General features: G+C 39.4%; 1 protein-coding gene across 1 annotated transcript in view; it reads right to left on the bottom strand.

Annotated features, from left to right (window-relative positions):
• TMEM182 (transmembrane protein 182) overlaps window positions 1-22,313 on the bottom strand; it is a 55,672-nt gene that overhangs the window by 19,973 nt on the left and 13,386 nt on the right. The window lies entirely within an intron of this gene.

The raw sequence follows: 22,313 nt of genomic DNA on the forward strand, positions 1-22,313 counted from the left end.
AGAGCGGTATCTTAGTCAAGGACCAGCAAGGCTGAATTAATGCATGCACCTGGTGATAAATGGGTTGTGGGTTTGGTGATATATAGTAATCAAATAAAGAGGAATTCTAATGATCATTTTTGAACAGGATAATTACCGATCTATTAAACAAATTCATCATTTCCCAAAGGCTAAACACTAAAATAAATTCCTTTTGGTGTAAATGAGGGAAAGCGTAGTGAAATATATTAGTCAAATTACAATTTTTTATGAAACTACAGAAACTTTATAAGAAAGCAAAGAATGATTTTTCTCAAGAAGCCCGCCTGGCAAAGACAAAATATGTCAATCAACTGGAATCTCAAAGAGAGAAAAGAGGATGGGACGATGGAGATTTGCAGAGAGGGGTCACTGCAGTTAAATGGGAAAGGAAGGCTGAATTTTTGTGTGAATAACTAAGTCTCGAAGACAGGAATAAAGGGGAGGTTTTCACCTCATGGACCAAAGCTGTTCATTTGGCAGTGACTTCCAGGTTTGCTGCGTTAGAGTGTATTCTGTGGTTGTATTCAGGCTCTGCAGGGAGCAGAGCAGTAAAGTATTGATCAGCTTTGAGTGTGGAAAGTAAGAGTGACAGACTATCAGCCAAATATTTCCCATCCCAGTCCTACTAGAGTTTACTAGATAATTGGCAAGCTTTCCACTTCATGTTTTCATTCACCTCATTTACTTCGTTGCCTATCACATGGCAGGTTCTGTGGAAAGTGCCAGGGGTATAAGCACTCATAAGAGGCAGTCCGGAGAATAGGAACCCATTCTATCGCTCCTCTGATCACACTAAAACTGGACAAATATGGCAAACAACTCTCTGAGGATTCTGAAAAGAAAACAAAACACGTGGATTAAGAAAGGAAGTCAAACCTTAAAGAAAGATCAACTCAACTACAAAGAGCTTTCTAGGTTTTTCCTTTTTTTCTCTTTCTGGATTTGGCCTGAAGGCAAGCCAAACTGGGAACTTTGTAAAAGGTGTAAACAGCAAAAAATCCCCACTTACAGTCATCATTCTGGCTAGAAAAGCAGGAAAGGGGGCCCCTGCAAGCCACAGTATGGAGAAAATTGTCATGTTTATCTTTCTCTTTTTATTCTCCTAGTCCTGCCTCAAGGCCAGCCTCAAAAGTAGGTGTGCACTCCCACCCCAGCAGAGGCAGGGGCATTTAAGATGCTGAAAGGTGATCCAATCCTTTGGATAGAAGAATCACAGAAAGGGACTCCCATTGTGCAAAGAGTGGGGGCATCAATCTGATACATTTTCTCTTTTTTCTTGCTGCTTTGCACTGTAGTGCAACTGCATGGAACTATGCCACAGCACAGGAGGCCAAAACTCCAAGAGGACCCAATAACACCTGCCAGAGAAACTGGAAAAAGGGGCCCTAGAAGCCAGAGAGTATGGGGGAAATCCTGCAGGTGAGAGAGAGCTGGAGAAGAGAATCTCTAATTCTGTGTTTGAATCTACACAAGTAATGAGCTCACTCCCCAAGTTATACATGCATAGAAAATGCCGAGAGAAGTACAGTAAAGGCTTTGAGAATCAAATGATGGTATAAAAACCATCCGAGTATCAGAGCAAGCCCTGAGTGGTGCATGCCCCAGGCAGACCTAAATAGCATAGCAAAGCCTTCAAAAACTGAATTGACATTGAAACTACTACCACAGAAGGAAAAGACAGAAGATGCAGGTTGGTTGCCTGTTCAAACAACAAAACAATAAGATTCTCTAAAGAATTTTAACAGTATGCAGAGTCTGACAATGTAATATTCAAAATGTCCAGGATACAATCCAAAATTACTTGATATACCAACAACCACGAAAATCTCAAAACCAATTCTCAAAGGAATAAGCAATCAGCAGATGCCAACCCAAAGATGATTCAGATGTGTGAATTATCAGACAGACTTTAAATCAGCTATTAGAACCATTTTTTATGAACTAAGGTGAACACTCTTGAAGTAAATAGAAAGATAGAAATTCTCAGAAGAAAAATAGCATCTATAAAAAAAGAACTAAATTGAAATTTTAGAATTGAAAAATATAATATCTGAAATTCAAAAGTCCATTACGTGAGCTCAATAGCAGAAAAGAGATGAGAGAAGAAAGAGCAAGTGAACTTTAAGATAGAGGAAGAGAATTTATCCAATCTGAACAACAGAAAGAAAAGAGATTGAAAACAATACCGACTAGAGTCTCAGAGACTTGGGGACATTATCAAAAGATCTCAACATTTGTGACATTGGAGTCCCTAAAGCAGAGGCAAAAGATATTGATGCAGAAAGAACATTCATAGAAATAATGCCTGAAAATTTCCCAAATTTGGTGAAAGACAAGTTTACAGATATAAGAAACTCAACAAACTCCAAAGAGGATAAACACAAAGAAACCAGCCCAGATACATAATAATAAAATTACTGAAAACCACAAAGAAAAAGTCTTGAAAGCGGCCAGGGGTGGCAGGGAGGGGAAATGACATATTAAACATGGGGGAACAACTTCAAAGGCTTCAAGTTTCTCATCAGAAATGATGGAAGCCAGAAGACAGTGGAACCACATCTTCAAGGCGCCAAAAGAAAAGACTAGTAGCCTAAAATTCTGCTTCCAGTGAAAATATCTTTGAGGGACGAAGGTGAAATAAAGCCATTTCTCAAGGAGGAAAACGTAGAATTTGTCACCAGCAGACCTGCCCTACAAAAAAATGCTAAGGGAATTTCTTTATGTTGAAGAGAGATGACACCAGAGTTCACTTGAAACTTCAGGAATGAATGAAGAGATACAGAAAAGATGAATGTCTGCATAAATATAGATGGCTACTATTCTCATTTTAATTTCTTTTAAATATATTTGACTATTAAAAAAAATATCTTGTCAGCATAATGCAGTAAAGAAATGTAGGTTTTGGAATCAGAGTTACCTGAGTATTTACCACTTATTTGCTATGTAACCTTGGACCAGTTACTTAAGCTTCCTGAACCTCTATCACTTCTTCTGTAAAATAGGGATGTTTGTATCCATCCTTTAGAGCTATTGAAAGAATTATTAATAATGTATGTGAAGTGCGTGGCATATAATAAGAGACCAAGAATGGCATTTATTTTGTGGTTGCTTTTATTGCTGTTATTGTTAAAATTGCATTAACGCTACATAGCAGGTAGTATTATGTTCAGTAATAGGAAAGAGAATTACTTCCCTCAGAGAGCCTTGCACACTCTTTTTTATGTACCATTGACATGTGGAAATCCCTTTAGATTATAGTTTACAGTGCAGTACAGAAGTTTGAGCAAAGTAGACTGCCAATACAGAAAGTTCCACCAAGTTCTCATAGTGTCTTCCATGGGAAATTTCCCTGTCCAGTAACCTCTAAGAAGGCAGTGGCCATGTTTTATATCATGTGCCTCCACTCCTAAATACCCAAAATACAAACAAATGGGGTCAGACACCTGACACAAAGACAGCCAAAATATGGCGACCCCTGACCCACACCTTAGGACCTACGTTTTGAAAAGATGAGTTGGGCAAATCAGTGTGATTCCTTGAGAACTGGAAAACTGGAAAAGTGAGAGGATTAATAGCAGAGTTGAAGCTCACAGGAAGCACTGGCAGCTGCATCCAGAAGAGTCATTGTAAGCCGAGGCCACATGCAAGCAAGAGGGCAGGAATTATGAATCAGGCCACGGAGAGGACAGAAAAAGCAGAGAAGCCTCTCCACAGAGAGAAGCAGAGGGACGGTAAAAAAGAGAGAAAACTCCTGGTGCGGGAGAGAGAGGAAGAGAGCCAGACAGGAATGGCGGATAAATGCTCCCCAGAGCTGCTGCCTTTCCTAACTACTGCAACTTCCTCTTCCTTGGTTTGCTCTAGCACAACAGCCTGACTTTTGATTCTGAGTCCTCAGAAAAGACGGGAGCAACAGATTTGTACTTAAGGGAAGGGGGGACCTGGCTGCCTGGAGAGTTGTGACCACACAGAAATAGCTCCCAAGCGAGATTCCTTCCTGCAGTCGCCGCCTGTTTTATTTTTCTGCCTGTGCTTCAACATTCCAAAGTGCGTAACTTCAAGCCTATTTCAACATTTCTTGGAACTCCCTGTTTCTTAGCTAATTATGTTACCTAGTTTGCATATGTGGCACACTGTGATTCCAGAATTAAAATCTTCAGTTGTAAAGAAGAATTGTCTTGTGGAACTGGGTAGAGTCTTTCACCGTCTGAAGTGACACTGAGGCAACCAGAGAACCTTCAACATCAAGAGATCTACGTGCACGTGTTTGGGGAGTCAAACATGATATCGGGGCCCCTCCACTTACTAATTGTGTGACTCTGATACACCATAGTTTTCTGATATGGAAAATGATATCCTTCACATAAAGCAAGGATTAAGAAAATATATGAAAAGTAGCTTCATGTAGTAAGCACTCAAATGTATTTACTATTACTATCATGAATTATTACACACTTTGTAATAAAATGTTCTTGTCAACAATGCAGTTGATGCTTAAAAGATATCTTCTAGAGTCAGCCCTGATGGCCTAGTGGTTAAAGTTTGGCATGCTCTGCTTCGGCAGCCCAGGTTTGGTTCCCGGGCGCGGAACCACACCACTTGTCTATCAGTAGCCATGCTGTGGCAGCCACTCACATAGAGGAATCAGAAGGACCTAAAACTAGAATATACAACTAAATACTGGGGCTTTGGAGAAGAAAAAAAAAAAAGGAAGATTGGCTACAGATGTTAGCTCACAGAGAATCTTTCCCAGCAGATAAAAAAGAAGATATCTTCTAATTTCATGGATCTAGGATGGGGACAAGCTTTCAACTCTAACATATGTACAATTTTGGTGGGAAGGATGTTTTTGTTTGGTCAGTGGTTTATATTGTTTAAAACTCCTAGATGTTGAATGTATCTCAGGGAACACTTAGTTTATTTCCTTGTTCTTTACATGAGCCATAAAAACTGCAAAGCTTTGTCTTTGAAAGCTTTGGACTATGCAAGCGAAAACATCTCTAAAAATCCATTTGTACCACTAAATACAATTCAATGCTTAACTTAAAGAATATTGAATTCCTATTAGAACATGAAGCAAGATTTACAATATAAATAGATTTATATGTAATCTTTATCATCACAATTTGGATTAAAGGAAAGCTTCATCTGAATCTGGGAAAGTCCAGAATTAATGACTATTTGGACTATTTTCTAAGAAATGAAGTTCCGTTGATTTTAAATAAATTGGTGAAGTAACCTAACAAAGTGCTCCTTAGTCAGGTGTTGTAATGAGAAGGATGACTAGTTTAGTCTAACACTGGATGTTATAGAAATGGTTCTTCTAGAATACTCAGTTTATTTTCCTAAATAGATTAAACTTTTACCCTTACAGTGTTACTTTCACTAACAATTTACTTAGTAACTTCATTCCAGTAGATCTTGGCTGAAAAATCATCAGCCTGGAGTATACTGAAATGTCATATCAACATATTCTGTGTAGTATATCATTTCATATTTGCATAATATTTTCATTTATATACAGTATTTTTCGTTTTCATTTGAAGACTATCCTGTTGTTTTTTAATAAAGAAAAGGGACATCATGAGTCATTAGAGATTGTCATTTGTTAAATAAGCGTGTATATGGAATGCAAAACTATGTTCATGATGTCTCAGTTTATTCATAAAAAGTGCATATTAACTGCACTGAAAGAGTATTAACTGTATTGAAAATTCAGATTTGAACATACATCAGAGCAGCTCATATCTTGGGGTGTACCTAAAAGGTCAAATTCCACAGTGACACAAATAGGAAGTGTAGGGAGACATCTATTAAGAATACTTCAGGGGGGCCGGCCTTGTGGGTCAAGCGGTTAAGTGCACGCGCTCCTCTGCAGTGGCGTGGGGTTTGCCGGTTTGGATCCCGGGCACGCACCGATGCACCACTTGTCAAGCCATGCTGTGGCAGCGTCCCATATAAAGTAGAGGAAGATGGGCATGGATGTTAGCCCAGGGCCAGTCTTTCTCAGCAAGAAAAAGAGGAGGATTGGCAGATGTTAGCTCAGGGCCGATCTTCCTCACAAAAAAAAAACAAAAAGAATCCTTCAGGGAGGAAACATAAAAATCACCCAAAACATCAGGACACTGAAGGCCATGAAATAAAGTGGACTATTAATTATGCACATTAATATGTGTGCATGCACACGTGTGTACATGTATGTGTGTGTGTGTGTGTGTGTGTGTGTGTGTGTGTGTGCAGATTACCATAGACCAAAGGTGGGAAGCTAATGGCAGAATTGGCATCAGTTCTGAATTTCATGTAAAGGGTTAGGAAAATAAAGCCCTACAGTCTTTCTTTTTCCACTAGGAATGTAATAAAAATGCATTAAAGCCTCACCAATGTAGATGATGGGCAAAAGCAGCCTGAAGTTTTCACTCTGGATTATTTTAGAATAAGTTCCATTCTAAGCCATTCACATCCATCCAACATCTCGAACTGGTGTCTCACCAGGGACCTCTGAGAGGGACCCTGCCAGGCTTGCTTGGTGAATGGGTACGTTGCTGACAACCAGAAGCCCACTTAATTTAGCAAACATATTCTGATCACTTTCTAGGTGCCAGGCACGAAAAACTGCTAGAGTAAGACATAGTCTTTGCTCTCACAAGTTCAGCCCAATGAGGGAAAAGCAAATCAGTTTATCACTGTGTGATAACTGCCCTAGCAGATGTACGCACAGAATACCATGCAGCCAAGTGGACGATTGTACAGAGAGGCCATGATTTCAGGGCTGAATGGTGGTGAGAGAAGCCTACTGTCCTGAGCATAGTTGAACTGGCTCTAAGTGTTCCCCAAGAATTCATCGGGCAGAAGGCAGGAGGAAAGAGCTCCATGAATGGGGGAATAGAGAGCAGCCCTCGGCAGCTGCTGCCCAGGTGGATGAGGGGAACAGAAAATGAGGAACGTGGAAAGGTAGTCAAGGCCTCACATGCCACTCAAAAAGGGCTGGTCCTTTATCATAGCGTCCTAGGGAGCCCCTGAAGATCAGTAATCAGAAATTATAGCCACATTTGTATCAGAATATCACTCCTGTAACTGTATACAGAATGAACTGGCAGGAAAAAGGATACAACAAGGACAACTAGTTAGGTAGTTACTATAGCAACCCAAGTGCGGCCTAATGCCGGGCAGTGGGGAGGGAGATGGAGTAACCTTTACTGACACTGTTGTTACCGGTGCTGAGAAACCACAGGAATAACGGCTGTCTTCGTGGGTTTTCCAAGCCAAAAGAGTTTGTTCAGTTAAGATATTACCAACTCTCCTCTTGATTTTGTAATATTTTAATTTATACAACAAACCGTCTTTCATACAGAGCATAGAGGGAAAACTCAACCCAAATGATCCCAATTCCAAATTCATAGTGTTTTGATAAATTATTTGGTTGTGTATCTAAAAATGTCAATATTGTATTTGCAGTTTAAAGATAAACTCGTGTTACTCATTTTTCAAAACTTGCTATCTTGCCTCAGACACCTCACAAAGCTAGTTCATAAAGCTCATCCTGTGTTTCGACACATAATCAAGCACACACAGCGTGAAGTGCTATAAAACGTTCCAAATGAAGCCAAAACAGAACGCGCCACCCGCCACCGTCCTCGGCGGCAAACGGGAGCCTCCAGCATATGCTGCGTAGCTCCAGGCAAGACGCTGCCGTTCCCCAGGCCAGCACGCCTGTCCTGCATCTCCGGATACTGCTCGTCTTGGCAGCGCCGGGCAGGTCTAAAAATACAGCACCGCCTGCACCGGAGCAGAAGGATGCGCTGCACAGGGTGCCCGTGTCTCAGCCCCGCCACGAGGCGCGCCAAGCTGTGTGCTCTGCACGGTCCATTGATGTTTTCAGGACAAAAAGAACACCGAGGGCCCGTGCAGTTTATTCACCTCCCTACTGCAAATGCCGGCAGTGGAGGAGACCTGAGAGGGAGGAAGTGCCTGGGGCAGGAGGGGCAGGGCCCTCACCCCTTTCCACGCTGGCTGTGACCCCAGGCCAGTCCCAGAAGGAGCAGGATCATGGGGGCAGGGGGCGGTGCAGAGAGCTTTCCAGGTCTGAGAGAGCATCCATGGTCATTGCCTGGTTTGCTCCTCCTCAGGATCCTGGGGGGTAGGAAGGAGGTTTGCTGGGTGCTGGGAGGATGGTTTTGCAGAGTTAGAGGGAGACATGGTGGTGGCTGCAGTGATAGGAGTAATAGTGGAATGCAGCTTGATAACACAGCAGCCAGCAGCCTGAGGGTCACAGGAGCCAGGAAACCAAGGCTCTCGGAAGAGGTGAAGGGGATCGGAATACGCCACCCCTAAATACGCCATCCTCAAATATGCCACTTTGGCATTAGGGTTATTTTGAGCTGCAAGCAAATGAGAATCGATGCATGCAGAAAGAAACCTTCTAGGAGTTTTCCTTATCTGACTAAAGCAGAAACTTCTGAGAAATGAGGGCTGCCATAAATCCTCTCTTCCAGGGGAGTTTTTATGGCCATAAAGAAGAAGCAAGTCAGCACCAACATAGGTCTACAAACAAATCTTATCGTCCAGTAGTCCCCTTATGTATTTCCTAGTCATTTGCCCACAATTACCACCCCTAGACCAAACCCCTTTTTCCTTTGTCTTGTCGCATCTCCACATTTATCATTCTTTGTTAAAAAGATATATAAGCTCTCAGGCCCATCCATTTCTTTGGGTCTTCATTTTTCTATGAAGGCCTCCATATACATACATAATAATAAATCTTTTCTGTATCGTTTCACAGTTTAATTTGCAGGACCCCAGGTACAGAACCTAACAGGACAGAGGAAAAATTTTTTTCCTCCCCTACAGAGTTGTTGTGTACAGAGCCACTCAGATCCTAGTACAGGGGGACAGGTGAGCATCCTGGGGTTAACCTCCAGCTCCAAGGTCTTCCTCTGACCCCTGCTGCCTCAGAGGCCTGGACTGACGGCTCCCATCCTTGCCTGAGCAGCAGAGCCATTTGGAGGACTTGGACATCATACCCAAGTCAGGATTCCAAACCAGACTAACTGAATGAAAATATCTGAGGGGTGGCACAAGCAACTATATTTTTAAAAGCCCCCTAGGAGAATGAAATGTACAGCCAGGTTGAGAACCACTGGACCCTGGGGCCTCTCTGGAGCTGCCAATTTTTTTTGAGAGAGTGCTGTACACTATGCAGTGGCTCAGTCTTTGCAGGAACTCTTTCCTCTGTCATCACAGCACTCCCTATTTTATGTCTTATAGGTAAAGGCTCAGAGAGGTAGAGCAAAGTTTCAAAAATTAAACAGGCAGTAAATGACATGATCAGGATTTGAACTCAGTCTCAGACGCCATTAGTCTCCATGCTCGTTGCAAATTGCCACTGCTTCGTTGAAGCCTTCTGGGCTCAAATCCTCCCACTCTAGCTCCTCCTACTCTATCCTCCAGAAATGCTGAAATTATACTGAAGTTTCAGGGGAGTGTGGGGAGGATGCTGTTATCATGCCCCTAGGCTTTTGCAATACTGCTTCCCCTAGCTAGAAGAAATAGCCTTCCTACTTGTCATTCTAGGTCCACTCAACCTCCTTCCCTCCTTGAAGGGACAAAATGGAGGCATTTCCTCATCTCCACTAAAAGGCAGGAGACTGCAGAATCAGTAGAAGTATAGACAGACTCAAGAGTTGATTCCCTTACCAGCTGTGTGACCTTGGGCAAGTTACTTAGCCTCTCCATGGCTTACTTGCCTTCCCTACAATGTGATAATAATGACACTTATCTTATGGTGTTGTTAAGAGGATTGAAGAGTTAACAGAGGTAAACACTGACCAGAGGGCCAGGGCTTCATTCTCAGTCAGTGTTCTTGATACACGCCAGTCCCCGGACTTAGCCCTCTGTATTGGCTCTCTCTCTTTGCATCCCCACCTCCACTTCTTGACTGTGAACTCCTTTGCAGCGAAGACTCAGTCTTGCTCATCTTTCTAACCCTAGGGGAAGCTTTATGCCTGGCATGTGATAGATGCTCAATAAAATACGAAGGAGTGACTAATCAATAATTTATCACTTAGTCTCCACTGAAATCTCAAGTTACACAGCAAAGGTTGGTGGGATATTTAATGGCCATGGAACAGGATGAAGCAAACTCATTCAAATGGAAATAAATCCATGGTTTTGGCCTCATTCCCACAATAGTTGGAGAGTCTTTATCACCTAAATCCCTACTAGCGAGAAACGAGATGAGCTAAGGTATCAAGTAATGAGACGTTAACACCTGGGTACTAAGTTTGACTATGGAAGACTATGGAATCATCCTGTCAATGCTCCTGAATACCCAGCGCACAGAAACGAATCAAGATGATCAGGGATTTCTGTAAGTGCTCCCGCCTAACTCTAAAAATGCCAGAAGAGAGACAAATTTTGTCATTCACCAATTCTCTTTTGAAAAATCAGATCTGGGACTGGCCCAATGGCGTAGTGGTTAAGTTTGCGTGCTCCGCTTTGGTGGCCCAGGGTTTGTGGGTTTGGATCCTGGCACGGAACTACACACTGCTCATCAAGCCATTCTGTGGCAGCGTCCCACACACAAAGTAGAGGAAGGTTGGCACAGATGTTAGCTCAGGGACAATCTTCCTCGAAAGAAAGAAAGAGAGAAAAGAGAGAGAAAGGGAAGAGAAAGGAAAGAAAGAAAAATAAAAAATCTGATCTATATGTGAGAAGACTTGCTATCCACATTAAGCCATGAAAGGAACATTTTTAGGACCATTTTATTTATATACTTTTTTAAGTGTTAAATTTGAACCTGCTTGTCCAAAGTTTTTGTACAGCTAATGGAAAACAATTATAGCAAAGATTTGCTTACCTAGTTGTAAGTATTCTACTATAGTAGTCTAGGACCCCCGAGAGTCTTCATTTTCATATCCTCACGTGATTTGCCTCTTCAAATCTCTTATGTCCTAGAAATCACATTTTTCCAGGGAATTTTATGATCTTCTATCATATTAAAAATATACATCTAAGAACCTTCTTCTTAGAGATGTGACTCAAAAGTAGTTTCTACTATTTTTGCATCAGAAAAGTTAGTTTAGGAATTCCATAGCACTAAAATGATTTACTATTTTCCCCTCTATTTTTATCATAAAACACCCAGTGAAAGAAGTTATTAACAACTAAATTGAATTCCACACTTTCATTCTCCCATACTCAAACATTGATTGAAAAATTTACCTCACATCTGGCACTGTGCTAGGTTAGCACTTACTGGTGATATGACATAAAAAAAGTACCGTATGTCCCATCAAGCAGTCTAATAGGAGAGAAATTCACAATCAGATGACTATCAGCATGTCAAGTGCAAGGAGAGAGCTCTATGGTATATTACATAAGAATAGAGGAAGGGTACTTGACTCAATCTTGGCATAGTGCAGAATGCACCTTGGAGGAGGTGATTCTCAAAGGGGAGAGCAGGAATGCAGGAAATGGAGGCAGAGAGCAGAAAGCACAAACAAAGGAAACCCAGGAGGAGAGCAGGTGTGTGCAAGTAACTCAGTATGGAGGCACAGAGAGTGAAAAGCTTTGGTGTTGGGGAAGTGGCTAGAGAGAGGAACTAGGAGGCAGATCATGATGGTCCCTGTAGGATATTTTGGCCCACGTTGTGTGAAACTTTCCCTACAAATGATATGAAAAATCACTGGTTAACTTAAATTAAAAGAGGCTTTTTGTTCATATGGAGCTTCAATCCATCAATAATCAAACCACTGGGAAGAGGTTTGCAGTCTAGTTTTTTTGGAGGGGGGGTGTTTTCAGTGAGAAAGATAGAGAAAAAGGCAGGAAAACACATTCGCTCTTTTCTTTCTTATAGAAATTTATATTTGTATGATATTATTTTCTTAAGGAGTAAAATACTATTAAATATAGGCACCAGAAAATCTGACACTACTTCAAGGAAACTAGCCTGCCTTGTGGGGAAAATGTGATGGGCAAGGAGACCTTATCAAGGAACTATAACAGAAAAGAAAGGAAGCTAAAAAGTTCTAAGAAGAAAATAAAGGTATAGAGATGAGAGTTAACTATTGGTTGCTGGGGGGAGAGGGTTATACAGGCAAGTAGTGGCCTGTCCCTTCCAGCAAATGGTTTGGAAAAATACTTGGCCAGCTCAGAATAACTTTGGGATGTGAACCACTCACGCAAGGAATGCTAGCACAGCCAGCATAAGAGGAGTGTCTCATGGGGACATACAAGATAGCAGGGACATAGCTGGAATCTCTCACAGGGCCAGCATGCCTCATTTACTCCAGAACTAACATTTGCACTTTGCTTATTCAACAACAGACTGAGAGTCACATTTTCTCCACTTAGCGGGGAACATGATCTTTGTGGTTTAAAATCAAGATTCACCAAGTACAGTACCTAAAGCCCCCGTGAGCATCTTTCCTTGACTTGGCCTCTTCTAAGCACCAATCTCAAGGAACGTGGTAGAAACGCCTACTGGCAGCCTAGAGTTCTCCTAGCTGACCTGCCTACTATTTGCCGTGTGATTTTTACAGCGGAGTCACTTAACCAGCCTCACTAGTTTTCTGTTTGTTTCTTGATAAAAAGGTAGAACTACCAGTCTCAGAAGTCACTTTCAACTCTTCTGGTTAAAGTCCCAGCAAGTGGATGGTCAATATTTCCCTTTGATAATGAACTGCATAGACTGAACCTCCAAGTCTCCACTCGAAAAGACCAGCCCTCCAAAATTGTCCACTTTAAGCAGAAAATCATTGAAAAGATCAAACATAGCATTTCCATAGCTACTCTGTACATGGTCTAGTGGGGGATTTGGTTTTATTTACTTATTTGCAGTGATAGGATACATCTTTGGAAGACTTCCCTCTCTAGCTACTCAACACAGCAAGCTGTTACAGCAAATACCCTCCATATTGCATAACAACAGCTGTTGCTCTGGAAACACATTAACACTAAGCGTTCCAGAAAATGTTTCACTTCCACTCGCAGACTTGAAGCAATGAATATGAGTACTAGAAAAGCACTTCATAAAAATCAATCATATTTTAAAATAACTATTTAAAAGTGACTTTAGTTTTATTTCTATACCCCCAAACTTGTTTGTAAAGAGTAATAAATAGTAAAAGAAAAACTGATATTGACTATCAGACCAAAACTAAAAAGTAAAATAACAGAACTTACCAATTTTTCTCTAATTAACAAATAGATGTTTTTTTTAAAGTATATACTGCTTGTTAAGAAAATGAAACGTAATTTCCTTTACAGTGTTACCAAGAAAGTGATTATGGAAACAGATACAGCTCACTGCAGAGCATGATCTTTGAGTTGGGTACCTAAATGCGCTCAGTTTCCTTGGCTTTAAACTGGCAGCAATAAATACTACGTCATGGTGCTGTCATCAAGACCCAAAGAGACAATATTATAAAGCAAAGTGGGTGGGCTGGAGCTATGACTGCACATAATAGGAGCTTGTAATAAGAAATGCAAGATGTCATTTTGTTGTGACATTAATGGTTTCTATAAGATAAATAAAATTTTTCTTTTTTATATATTTTCTTTTTTATATATTTATTTATATATATATTTATATATTTATATTTGTATATTAGTAGGTTTCAATATGCAGAAACAAAAAATAAGAATACAAATGAATAGCTTTGAAGAAATTATGGCAGTGACTCTGAGCAACTTATGGTTCCAATTATCGATAAATTCACTGGGTCTAATTCCTCATGCCAGCACTGAAATTTATCAAGCAGTACTTATGTTTGTCATTCATATGTTTTCATCTACAAACGGAACAAAGAAAAAAGAGATCACACAAAATGTGATCTGTTAAAGGGGAAATAGTGGTAGCAAGCCTGAGAAGGAAGAAATCCAGGTTGCAAAACATGAAGCCAAATTGCTGTGGACAGCCTGCTAAACCCAAAGGTCAGATGTCAGTACACGCCTGACTCTACTTCTGGCAGCACTGATGAAGCTTATCACTCCCTCTTCTGAGAAAAACTTTCTCTGTCCGATTTCCAGAATACCACACTCCCCTCATTTTCTTTCTGCTTCCTTAGCTGCCCATTCTCAGCCCCTTTCGTGGGTCCCTCTTCTTCTCCCTGATCTTTTAACAACAGAGCATCCTAGAGGTTAGTCCTTGGACAGACCTCCTTTCTCTCTACACTAACTCCCCAAATGGCCTCATCTTTTCCCATGGCTTTAAATATACCTCCATCAGTAACTCCCAAATGTACAGTTCCTGCCCAGACCTCCACCTTTAACTCCAGGCTCTGCAATCCAAAAGCCTACATAACATCTCCACTAGGCATCCTCAACATGTCCAAAAACTACCAAAGCTTCCTCTTAAAAATCAGCTCTACCTCAGCCTTCCCCAACTCTAATAAAAGCAACTTCATCCCTCCAGTTGCTAAGGACAGAAAGGGTCATCATTGACTTTGATCTTTCCTCACTCCCCACACCCAATCCATCAGCAAATCCAGTCAGCTGTTCCCTCAGAATACAACCAGATAAAGTGAACTTCTGTTTCCAGGAAGATGAAGCAGACATACTTTTCCCTATTGCTTCTTTTAATCACAACTAAAGTCCCTGGATATTATCTATGAAACAAACAGAAGATTCAGAAAGATAAAGAAAAGAGGCAGACCACCTAGGGAACTTGGAACCCAAGGAATGATGTGGTGGTGAGTTCCCTGGGTTTTCATTTTGCCTCATTCATCCCATACTTGGAGCTAGGGGAGCCAATAACCAGGAAACGGCAATGGACACAGACAACAAAAGACTGGTCAATCTAGACACAGACAACAAAAGACTGGTCAATCAACCCAATCTAGTACTAGGTAAAAGGCAGCCTTTCAAGACAGAAAACATTTAGGCAATAAGTGTTCTACTGTAGTCAAACACCACAGAAGAAAACATCAGCAAAGTCTGAGAGTCTAGATTCCACCCTCACCAAACCATAAGTAGCACTCCAGCCACCCTGCTGGGGTGGTGTCAGAGGAGGAAAGAAGGTGAGACCTTTATCACCACCAAGTGCTAACGTTCAGCCCCCATTCTATGGTGTCAGTGGAGATAGAAAGCCAGCAACCCAGAAATGCCAACAATCACAGACAAAAAATGCCCCAACAAAAACTCTTTATCCAAAGGACCAGATAAGGGGCCACCTAGAAAGGCAGGAAACTTTGGCCCCCAACCCCACTCCAATCAGCAAAGACCAAGAAGGGAGACTAGACTTCGACCCTTGACAGGTTGTAATAAGGTGCCCCAATCCCCCTGTCTCCCCACAAGGATGTGCCAGAGAGGACTGAAAAAGGAGTGAGGACTTCTTGCATCTCTGCAATGGTAATGAGGCCACCATTCACAGAGAGAGTAGAGACCATCCAGGGACCCCGGACTTCCACCCCTACCAGGTGGAAATTAGACATCCTACCCCACTAGAGGGGTATCAGAGGAGAGGTTCAGGACTTTTACCACACCCAGTAGTAATGAAGCCTCCCTAGCATACCCACCATGTCTGTAGAAGCCACGGTAGAGCTGTAATGATTCAATCCTGCCCCTCCTGGCCAGGTTGGTATCAATGGAAGCATAGTGGGAAACCAGAACTCTCATTACTGCCCAGCAGTACAAAAGAGGGCTCCTCCTCATGTCAATACAGACTAAATGGGGAACCTAGAATTCCACCCCCATCTGATTTTATTGAGGCAATGCCAACCCCTTCTCCTGCAGGAGCAGTATCAAAAGAGCCAGCCAAAACAGAAGATCCAGAGCATCATAACATAATACCCCAAATTCCAGATTTTAATTTTAAAAAATGACTAGTCATACCAAGAACCAGAAAATCTCAACTTCAATGAAAAAGGTCACTCAATAGATGCCAATAGAGTAGAGATGTTAGAATTATCTAAGAAGGATTTTGAATGATTTATGATAAAAATGTCTCAAAGAGTAAACATGGACATGCTTGAACCAAACTGGAAAGAAAAAAAAAAAAAGCTATTGGCAAAGAAATGGAAGATATAAAAAAGAACCAAAAGGAAGTTTTAGAAATGAAAAATATAGTAGCCAAAAATTAAAAACTCAGTGGATGTTCTAAACAGTGGAACAATGTGGAGAGAAGAGATGTACTCAAAAACACTGCAGGTAAATCAAAGTGAAATGCAATTATAAAATGATTCAAGTAATCCATAGGAAGTCAGGAAAAAGAAAACAGAAATGAAAAACAAATAGAACAAACAAAATAAAAATTAAATTGGCAGGGTTAAGGTATAACATAATAATGACATTAAGTACAAGTGGTATAAATACACTAATTAAAAGGCAGCTTTTAATTAGTGTATGCATCTAACAACGAAGTATCAAACTATGTGACACAAAAACTGATAGAACTGAAAGGAAGAAAGGATAAGTCCACTATTACAGTTGGAAACTTCAACACCCCTCTATCAGAAATGGACAGGTAGAAAATCTGTAAAGACCTAGCTAGACTCAACAACAGTATCAATCAACTTGATATCATAGATATCTATAGAATACTTCACCAAACAACAGCAAAATACACATTTTTCTCAAGCTTACATGGAACGTTCACTAAGACAGACACATTCTAGGCCATAAAACATACCTTAACAAATTTAAAAGAATAGAAATCAAACAGTGTCTGCTCTCAGACTACAAAAGAACTAATTTAGAAATTAATAACAAAAACATAACTAGAAAATCCAGAAATATGTGGAGACCAGAAAATACACTTCTAAATAACACACAGATCAAAGAAGAAATCTCAAGAGAAATTAAACAATATTTTCAACTAAATGAAAATGAAAAGACAACTTATCAAAATGTGTGGGATGCAGGGAAAGCAGTGCTTAAAGGGAAATTTATAGCATTGAATAAATATATTAGAAAAGAAAGATCTAAAATCAATAACCTAAATTTCTACCTTAAGAAACTAGAAAAAGTAGAGCAAATTAAATCCAAAGCAAGCAGAAGCAGAGAAATAATATGAATTCAAGCATAAATCAATGAATTTGAAAATAGAAAATAAGTAGAGAAAATCAACAAAACCAAAAGATGATTCTGTGAAAAGATAAATAAAACTGATAAGCCTCTAGCTAGGTTATCTAACAAAAAAAAAAAAAAAAGAGAGGACATAGATTGCTAATATCAGAAATGAAAGAGGGGACATCATTACAGATCCTATGGAAATTAAAAGGGTAGTAAAGGAGTATTACGAACAACTCTCTGCCAACAAATTTGAAAATGTAGCTGAAATAGACTAATTCCTTGAAAGACATAATCTGCCAAAACTCAGACAAGAAGAAATAGACAATCTAAATAGGCCTATATCTATTAAAGAAATTGAATCAATAATTAATAACCTTCCTAAACGGAAAGCACCAGGCCCAGGCAGGTTCACTGGTGAATTCTACCAAACATTTAAGGAAGAAATTATACCAATTCTCTACAATATCTCATAAAATAGAAGCAGAAGTAATATTTCCTAACTCATTCTATGTGGCCAGCATTATCCTAATACCAAAATAAGACATTAAAAGAAAACTACAGACCAATATCTCTCATGAACATTGATGCAAAAAGCATCAACAAAATGTGAGCTGATCGAAACCAACAATGTATAAAAAGAATGATATAGCACGATCGCGTGGGATTTATCCCAGGTATGCAAGGCTGGTTCAACATACAAAAATCAATTAAGGTAATCCATCACATCAACAGGCTAAAAGAGAAAAATCATATGATCATATCCATAGATGCATAAAAAGTATCAGACAAAATCCAACACTCATTAATGACAGAAAACTCTCAGGAACCTGAGAATAGTGGGGAAATTCCTCAAATTGATAATGTATATGTACAAAACATCATAGTTAATGATGAGAAACTCAAAGTTTTTTCACTAATATCAGGAACAATGCAAGGATATCCCCTCTCACCTCTCCCTATCAACATCACACTGAAAGTCCTTGCTAATGCAATTAGACAAGAAAAGGAAATAAAAGGTATATAGATTGGAAAGGAAGAAATAAAACTATCTTTGTTCATTGATGACATGATCATCTATGTAGAAAATCTGAAAGAATTGACAAAAAAACTCCTAGAAATAGATGCATATAAATATAGTCAGCTGATCTTTGACAAAGGAGCAAAGATGATAAAATGGAGCAAAGAAAATGCTGCTGGAACAAGTAGACCCCAGCACACAATAAACTGATTCTAAATACAGACCTTACACCCTTCACAAAAATTAATTCAAAATGGATCATAGACCTAAAAGTAAAACACAAAACTATAAAATTCCTAGAAGATAATATATGAGAAAACCTAGATCTTCTTGGGTATGGTGATGACTTTTTAGATACAACACTAAAGGCACAATCCATGAAAGAAATAAATTGATAACCTGGACTTCATTAAAATTAAAAACTTCTCCTATGCAAAAGACAATGTCAAGAAAATGAGAAGACAAGCCACAGACTTGGAGAAAATATTTGCAAAACACACAGCTGATAAAGGACTGTGATGCAAAATATACAAACAACTCTTAAAACTCAAAACTAAGAAAACAAACAACCCAATATTAAAAAATGGGCCAAAGACCTTATTTAACAGACATCTCACCAAAGAAGATATAAAGATAGCAAAAATGCATATGAAAAGATGCTCTGTCTCATATATCATCAGAGAAATGCAAATTAAAGCAATGAGATACCACTACACACCTATTAAAATGGCCAAAATCCAGATCGTTGACAACACCAAATGCTGGAGAGGTTTAGAGCAATAGGAACTCTCATTGCTGGTGGGAATGCAAAATGGTTCAACCACTGTAGAAGAGACTGTAGCAGTTTTTTATAAAACTAAAGATACTCTTGCCATACAATCCTGCAATCCCTCTCTTTCGTGTTCACCCCAAGGAGTTGAAAACTTGTGTCCACATAAAAACCTGCACGCAGTTGTTTATAGCAGCATTATTCATAATTGCCAAAACTTGGGAGCAATCAAATTGTCCTTTAATAGGTGAATGGATAAATAAACTGTGGTACAACCAGCCAATAGAATATTATTCAATGCTGAAAAGAAATGAGCTATCAAGCCATGAGAAGATGTGGAGGAAACTTAAATGCATATAACTAAAGGAGAGAAATCAATCTGAAAAGGCAACATACTGTATGATTCCCACAACGTGACATTCTGGAAAAGGCAAAACTATGGAGACAGGGAAAAGATCAGTGGTTGCCAATGTTAAGGTGGAGGGGAGGTATTACTAGGCAGAGCACAAAGGATTTTTCGGGCAGTGAAACTACTCTATATGACACTGTAATAATGGATACATGTCATTATACATCTGTCCGAACCCATAGAATGTACAGTACTGAGTGTGAGACCTAAGGTAAAATATGGACTTTGGGTAGTTATGATACATCCATGTATGTTCATCAGTTATAACAAATGTGCCACACTGGTTTCAGATGTTGATAACGGGGGAGCCCTGCGTGTGTGTGGGCAGGGGGTATACGAGAAATCTCTCTACTTTCCTCTCAACTTTGCTGTGGACCTAAAACTGTTCTAAAATTAAAAACAGAGAGACAGCTTAGCAGACTTGATTTAAAAAATCATCCAACTATACGCTGTCTATAAGACACTCACTTCAAATATCATGATACAGGAATGTCGAAAGTAAAAACATGAAAAAAATAGACCATGTAAATATTAATCCAAAGAATGAAGGAGTGTCTATATTAATATCAGATAAAGTAGATGTTAGAATAAAGAAAGTTACTGGCAACATTACATGATGATAAAAGGGTCACTATACCAAGAAGACATAACAATACTAAATGTGTATACATCTGAAAACAGAGCTGCAAAATATGTGAAGCAAAAACTGATAGAACTGAAGATAGAAATACATAAATCCACAATTATAGTTGGAGACTTCTATACCCCCTCTCAACAATTAATAAAACAACTAGACAGAAAATCAGCCAGGATATAGAACTCAACAATGTCATCAACCAATGGTTTCTAACTGACATTCATAGTACATTCCATCCAACAATAACACTGTACACATTCTTTCAAGCGCCATGGAACATACAGCAAAATAGACCACATCCTGGGCCACAAAACAAATCTTATTAAATTTAAAAGAATTTAAATCATACAGAGTATGGTCTTTGATCACAGTGGAATCAAACTAAAAATTAATAATAGAAAGATTATAGGAGAATCTCCAAACTCTTGGAAACTAATCAACACACTTCTATAATAATAATCTGTAAGTCAAAGAAGTCGTCTCAAGAGAATTTAAAACACACATTGAATTGAATAAAAATAAAAATAAAACACACCAAAAGTGTGGAAAGCAGCTAAACAGTGCTGAGAGGGAAATCTGTGCCAGTAAATACTTACAAGAGAAAAGAGGAAAAAAGATCAATAATCTAATCTTTCACCTCAAGAAACTGTGAAAAGAAGAGCAAGACAAACCTAAAGCAAGCAGAAAGAAGGACATAATAAAGATCAGAGCAGAAATCAATGAAATTCAAAACAGAAAATCAATAGGAAAAAAATACAAATAAAAGCAGGATTTTTGAAAAGTTCAATAAAACTAACAAGCCTCCAAAAATACCGACAAAAAATAAGACACAAATTACCAACATCAGGAAAGAAACAGGTGATATCATCACAGATACTACATACAATAAAAAGGGTAATACGGGGGGCCAGCCCTGTGGCTTAGCAGTTAAGTGCGCGCGCTCTGCTACTGGTGGCCCGGGTTCGGATCCTGGGTGTGCACCAACGCGGTGCTTCTCCAGCCATGCTGAGGCCGCGTCCCCAATGCAGCAACTGGAAGGATGTGCAACCGTGACATACAACTATCTACTGGGGCTTTGGGGGAAAAAGAAAAAGAAGGAGGATTGGCGGTAGATGTTGGCTCAGAGCCGGTCTTCCTCAGCAAAAAAAAAAAAAAAAGAGGAGGATTGGTATGTATGTTAGCTCAGGGCTGATCTTCCTCACAAAAAAAAAAGAGAGAGAGAGTAATAGGGGAATATTATGAACAACTCTATACATATAAATCTGACAACTCAGATGAAATGGATCTATTCCTAGAAAAACACAAACTATTACAACTGAAATAATATTAAACACATAATTCCCTGAAAGTTAAATCTGGCCCAGATGGTTGCATTCTACCAAACATTTACATTTAAAGAAGAATTAACACCAATTCTCCACAATCTCTTCCTGAAAATAGAAGAGAGGACACTGCCTAATTCACTTTATGAAACCAATATTACCCTGATACTAAACCCAGAGAAAGTCAGTACAAAAAAGGAAAACTACAGACCAATATCCCTCATGAATATAGATGCAAAAATTCTTAACAAAATATTAACAAATAGAATTCAGCAATATATAAAAAGAATTATACATCATGACCATGTGGAGTTTATTCCAAGGATAAAAGGCTTGTTCAATATTTGAAAATCAATAAGTGTAATACATGATATTAATATGATAAAGGGGCCGGCCCCGTGGCTTAGCGGTTAAGTGCCGCGCTCTGCTGCTGGCGGCCCGGGTTCAGATCCCAGGTGCGCACCGACGCACCGCTTCTCCGGCCATGCTAAGGCCGCGTCCCACATGCAGCAACTAGAAGGATGTGCAGCTATGAGATACAACTATCTACTGGGGCTTTGGGGGAAAAAATAAATAAATAAAATTATAAAAAAAAATATATATGATAAAGAAGAATAATCTTGTGATCATGACAATTGGTGCAGAAAAAACATTTAACAAAATTCAACATCCATTGATGACAAAAACTCTGAGGAAACTAGGAATAGAGGGAAACTAGGAAAACATCCTGAATTCAATAAAGAACATCTGTAAAAAGCCTATAGCAAACATCATACTTAATGAAAAAATATTGAATGGTTTCTCCTGAAGACTAGGAACAAGGCAAGAATGTCTGCTTTCACTGCTGCTATTCAACATGGTGCTGGAAGTTATAGCCAGTGCAATAAAGCAAGAAAATGAATTAAAAGGCATATAAATAAGCAAGGAAAAAATAAAACTGTCCTTATATGCCAATAGCATGATTGTCTATGTAGAAAATCCCTAGTAATCTACCAAAAAAATCCTCCTAGAACTACTAAGTGAATTCAGCAAGGTCTCAGAATACAAGATGAACATTAAAAAATCAATTATATTTCTGTTATCAATAAACACATGGAAACCACAATTAAAAATATAATTGCTCAAAAAAA

The sequence above is a fragment of the Diceros bicornis genome, chromosome 40 (genome assembly GCF_020826845.1).
Source record: "Diceros bicornis minor isolate mBicDic1 chromosome 40, mDicBic1.mat.cur, whole genome shotgun sequence".
NCBI lineage: Eukaryota > Metazoa > Chordata > Mammalia > Perissodactyla > Rhinocerotidae > Diceros > Diceros bicornis.